The following is a 5,737-nucleotide window of genomic DNA, read 5'->3' on the forward strand; positions in this document are numbered from 1 at the left end:
AAAAATTATATATTAGTATTAAGAGGAAATGTGTTCTAAGTAAAATTTATTCTACACCACTATACATATAATAATATTCGTTAAAGTGTCCGCCGTTGCGCGTAAATAAAAATGAAACAAAGTTAGCTTACGTTGAAGCGATTCATCTTACAAGTTGTCAGCCAGTTGCTCCTGGCTTCCTTCAAACGTCAATTTGCATGGCATTGCTGCTTACTTCTCCCTTACCAGCAAAGACCGCCATCACTACCGGGTCAAGATTAGAAATGAGGATATTTAAACAAAGCTTTGTCGAATAAGAAATCGGTATGGCAAGTGATGGACGACGTGTTACCGTGGTTGGTTTGTCGATGGTTTAGAAATTACGGTAATACAAAGGATACCCGAGACAAAGAACAAAAAAAAAAGAAAGAAAGAAAGAAAGAGATAGATGGATAGAGTTTATAGAGAATGTGAAAAAAAACATAGTGAGTGAGAGGGGGGGGGGAAAGTGAGGTCTCTCGTGGCTTAAAAGCAGATTTGGCAAGAGGCCATGCTGTGTCATCGCTTGTCGTGCGAAAACGCTTTGGAAAATCGAGATAACTTGGGCCAGTTACCACAGGTAACTCTCTCTCTCTCTCTCTCTTTTTCTATTTCTATCTTTCTCTCTCTTTTAGGATCTGTTAAGGGGCCACACCTAGTGTGACCGCCTAAAAAAGGTGATTTTTAGGAATTTTTTTAAAGTAAACTACTGCATGAAATATTTTAAAATTTGGAGGATATATTTATACATAATTAACGAATATTCACTAAAATTTTCAAATGAATAAATGTAATTTACAGCGAGTTATTCGCTATCTCCCAAGTAACTATAAAAAAAGGGTCTAAACGGCTGCAGTAATTCCGGCCTTCACCGTGGATGAAATAAAAACAAAACAAAAATTGTTAATCTAGAAGGTATTGCTTATACAATGATCTAAAATTGTGAAAAAAAATTGAAATATAACAAAATTGCAGACTTTGAAAAAAATAATCGAATTTTGTTCAAAAATTAGATGATTTTTGGCTCGCCAAAATGACATTTTTTATACAATCGAAAAACTTTTAGGTCATTGCACAGAGAAACATATACGAAATAAGCAGAAAAAAAATCAAAGCGATCGGATGATTCTTCTTCGAGTTACAACTGCAACCAATTTGAAAAATGCAGTTTTGAGAAAAACGCGTTCGAAGATAAAATGATTGATTTCTAATTCTTGAACGGCTAACTCTTTAGAAGACTGTAACTCTAAAACTATTAGAAATATTTATTTGAAAAATTTTAGTATGTTATTTTTAAAGGTATAGACTTATCAAAATATGCAAAAAAAAATCGATTTTTTTCAAAATTTCACACTAGGTGGGCCCCTTAAGGTCCTACTTATTACCTTGGTTTGTTTTTTAACCTAGAAAATAGGTTTTGAAAATATTGGTTTAACAATTAAGTGATTGCGGATTTTATCGATAGACAAATAAATCATATTTAATTCAGTTTTTATTTTTTGATAGCATAGATCAAAAATTTGATAAACGTGGAATTGAAATGGACATTGTGCTTGAACGATTGCGAAAGGTCACCAACAAAAAGCAGACAGTATCTACTTAATTTTCAATTTTTTCTTCTTATTTAATATCCGCAATCATTTATTTGCCAATCCTATAGTTATGATTTAGGTTTTAGAGTTTTTGAAAAAGTTATGAGACACTACGAAACGTATAACTGTTATTGTTACAATAATTTATGATCGTATCGGTTCAGATTTCGGTTCTGTTACATTTTTTACTTTGTAAGATTATCTTGAAAAAGAAAAAAGAAAAAAAAAGTTTAAAAAAGATTTGTGATATAGAGGTTGTTTACAGTTGTTTTGAAACAGTTATGAAATACAATTAAAGGTTGTAACTTTTTATGATCGTAATGGTATTTGCGCTAGTATCGATTTTAATTTTAATTATTTAATTTGTTCGAGAAAAAGAGAGAAGTATGAATTTTATTACTAATAAAGAAATTTATATCTTATAATTTTTATTTGTGATAAATAATGAAGTTTGAAAATATTTTTTCCCGTAGAGTTTAAATTTAATGTATTCACGTACGTGACTTAGATTTGGAAGAAATTATTACCAATATTATTTCGGTATCATTTGATTTCTATAATTGTTATTGTTCACAGTTTAGCATCGTTTACCACAATAAGAAAAATAATAACAGTTATAGAACCAACATAAATTTTTATAGATTATTTGGAACCGAGATATTGTCTCGGGTTTTTTGTAGCTGTCATTTTTCAATTCCTTGTCAGTTAAAATTCGAATCGATACAAAACTGATCAATATTCATTCTAAAACTTTCGTGATTTTTCAATTGTGTATCAAATCGAACAATGAATGATACAGAACCGGAAAATAACGGTTAAAAAACTAATACAAAAAGGAAAAAAGAAAAAAAATCTAAACCGAAACTGTTTCCATCTTTACTGAAAAAAAATTTATCAGAATAAAAAAAGACAATTGATTGTCTTATCGAGTTATTGTTTTGGACATAAAAGTATAAAATTTTCTAAAAATCTTGATCTATTCTGATGAAAACAAGAATACATAAAAAATTTGTTAGAAAAATCAGCATTTAACAAATCCAACATATATTTACAATTCTTTGAAATATTTGTTCTATTTTTCTTTTTGTAGATATTTATTGAATATTTAATTTTATTATAATTTTCTTTCGGTAATGCAAGTAAAAAAAAAAACAAACCAGCTATCTCTGTGTCGTAACGAAATAATATATTTAATTTAAATATAATAATATTATATAATTCACACATATAACAATAATATTAATTTAATTAATATATATTTAAAATTAAAAAAAAAAGGAAAGAAGTAAATCAAATTGATTAGAAATAATTATGCTTGGTGGTTACGTGTTTTAACCTTTCGTTTTTCAACAACTCATCATCCTAATTTGTTTCTTTACGTCAAAGTAAAGTCAAGCTTCTTGGGTGGTGATGGTGGACTGGGCGTGGGGGGGGGGGGGGAGGAATGTACGTAGAAATAAGCGTTCCAAGGAAACTCAACGTGGGCCGTTGGTGGGTCCCATTTTACCATAGGATCATCTCAATGCTGCTTTTTTATTGTATTTCCCTTACCACGAAATAATATATCCCACACATTCCTAAGCTTCATCATATACTTGGTTCGAGACAATTACGATTTCTATTTGCGTAACATTTGGTGCATCCTCTCGTGAGAAATGACGTCTAGAATCGGGCCGAAGTTAAACGCGTTAAGTCACGATGGCATTGCCGTTGAGAATTTATGATCATTAGTTAGGGGTGCTACTCGTCTGGAAAGCTTCGCATACGTTATTTCCCTCTCTTCCTCTTTCCCCCTTTTCCCCCTTCTATCTCTCTCTCTCTCTCTCTCTCTCTCTCTCTCTCTCTCTCTCTCTCTCTCTGTCTCTCTCTGTCTCTCTCTGTCTCTCTCTGTCTGTATCTATTTATCTATCTATTTATCTTTCTCTCTTACATTGGTTGAATTTAAATCGTATTATATTTCTGATATGAAATTTATGACAGGTATCTTTGAAATGAAATTATAATGGTGTAACATGTCTGACATAACTAACACACGTGAAAATTCAATTGTTTTCCGTAATAAAATTTTTTTTTTTCTTCAATTTTATTGAATTATTTATACGATATAGTTAATATAGTTAAGATTTGTTAATAAAGTTTTATAATTGGAATTAGTGCGAAGTTTATTAATAAAATAATAGTTAAATTGATTAGGTGTTTTTATTTATCTTTTTTTTTTCTTTTTTTTTTAAAGTGAAATTATAATAGTTTGACAATACTGTACTAAATATAACTTATTTAGCATACTTACTATACTGTGTTAGTAGAATTGCTTAACATTTCTGATGTCAAATTTACGAGAGAATTTTAGTCACGTATCTTTGCAATTAAATTAGTTCGGTGACATGTCGGACATGTCTGACGTATGAAGAATCAATTCTAGTATGCTAACTATTCTGTAACCTAATAGTTTTTTTTTTCTCACTTAAAGAACTAATCGTGATTAATATTAGAATACAAATGCGATTAGTGAAAGTTTTTTTAAAAAATGTGTGTGAAATTATAATACAATTAAATAAAGTTTATTGATAACATTTTTTATCCTACATATTTTTATTATTTTTATTTTTACAATTTTTAATTATATTCTACGCTTTTGATTAATAATAATTAAACTTTAGTTACGTACTTTTACAAATTATGTTTTACATATTTGACTTGTAAGATATACGAAGAATTCAATCATCAAATTTATATTCTACCTATTTTCTATAATTTAATTTCGTAATCAAATATTTTATCCATCTCTTTAAGAAGAAATTCAATATTGTTGAAATTATGGTAGACAGTAGCTTTGTGTTTTGTCTTTTATTAAATATAAATTCATATTTATCAAATATTACCAGCATAATTAATAATGTCATAATAATTAATTTTGATTATATAACATTTGAATGTAGTTATATAGGTCGGTGATATCAAAGTTAAATAATATTATAGATAATTGATACATGATTATGCGAATAGAACAATATTAAACAAATATGATACCATATTGAAAATCACTAATATTTATTAAATATAATACATAAATTAATTGATCAAATAGTATGGACAAGAAGTAACGGAATTCATAGGAATTATAATTAATCGATAATTCCAACAATATTATATGGGATTATTAGAAATCATATTTGTGATGATTAATTGTTAATGTGTTTCATTATTTAAACAAAAAAAGGATAATAATTAATCTATTTTATTGATAATTTAAATAATATAATATCGAATTAAATGATATTAAATATTTTACTTGCACGATAATTAAAATATAAAATATAAAATAATTCATTGTGTAGAGGTACGTATATGCATCTCAATTTTTTTTTTTGCCTTTCGGCTTTGAAAAGGGATAATCGAAATATGTTATAAACATTTTATAAACTATTTAATAACTCTTCAATAAAAAAAACTAGTATCATAAACATTCTATTAACACAAGATTTTACAATTTTTCATTAAAACTTATTGAAAAATTTGACATATTTATTTGATTTGTTTTTGGTATATTTTCCTCATTCAGGTTCCTATCTTACTTTTGTCCTTGAAAACACATTTCTTTCGCTTAATTAAATCTTACTTCAGTTTATTCGATTCTTTGCATTTCCTTGTCATACGTTCTGACGTTTCTTCTACGAGTCTACATAATCTGAATAGGATTTCCCCCTTTCCCCCCTTCCCCACCACCCCTTTTTCACCAATAATCCGTTTATCGTTTCCGAATTTAAATTTCGCAATCATCGATTGGTTGGTCCCTTATTCCATACCCTTTTTTCCCTTCTCATATTCTGCTTTTTCATATTTTTTAAAACTGTCTGCACCAACTATTATATCTGTTATTCATAATTTTATCGTATTATTCTAGCATCCGTGTTCTTGCTCAGCTGCATCTCTACTAGGTTTTTATCTAGGATTTAAATTTCCTGCAGAGTTCGCATCAATTTCTTCTTTTTCTTTTTTTTTTTTATACACCTTCTCTTTCATAGTTTCTTCTTCTCATTATGATATATTTTTTTCTTTCTTATTTTCTTATTTTTTTGTCTTTATCTTCTCTCAGTATATTATGTTACAAGTAAACAATATGGGAA

General features: G+C 28.2%; 1 protein-coding gene across 1 annotated transcript in view; it reads left to right on the forward strand.

The window, feature by feature from the left end:
• Nucleotides 1–5,737, forward strand: part of LOC106790214 — an 86,182-nt gene that overhangs the window by 72,243 nt on the left and 8,202 nt on the right. The gene's annotated exons all lie outside the window — the stretch shown is intronic.

Source organism: Polistes canadensis, unplaced genomic scaffold, assembly GCF_001313835.1.
Source record: "Polistes canadensis isolate GaletaPanama2010 unplaced genomic scaffold, ASM131383v1 scaffold_224, whole genome shotgun sequence".
In the NCBI taxonomy this organism is placed as follows: domain Eukaryota; kingdom Metazoa; phylum Arthropoda; class Insecta; order Hymenoptera; family Vespidae; genus Polistes; species Polistes canadensis.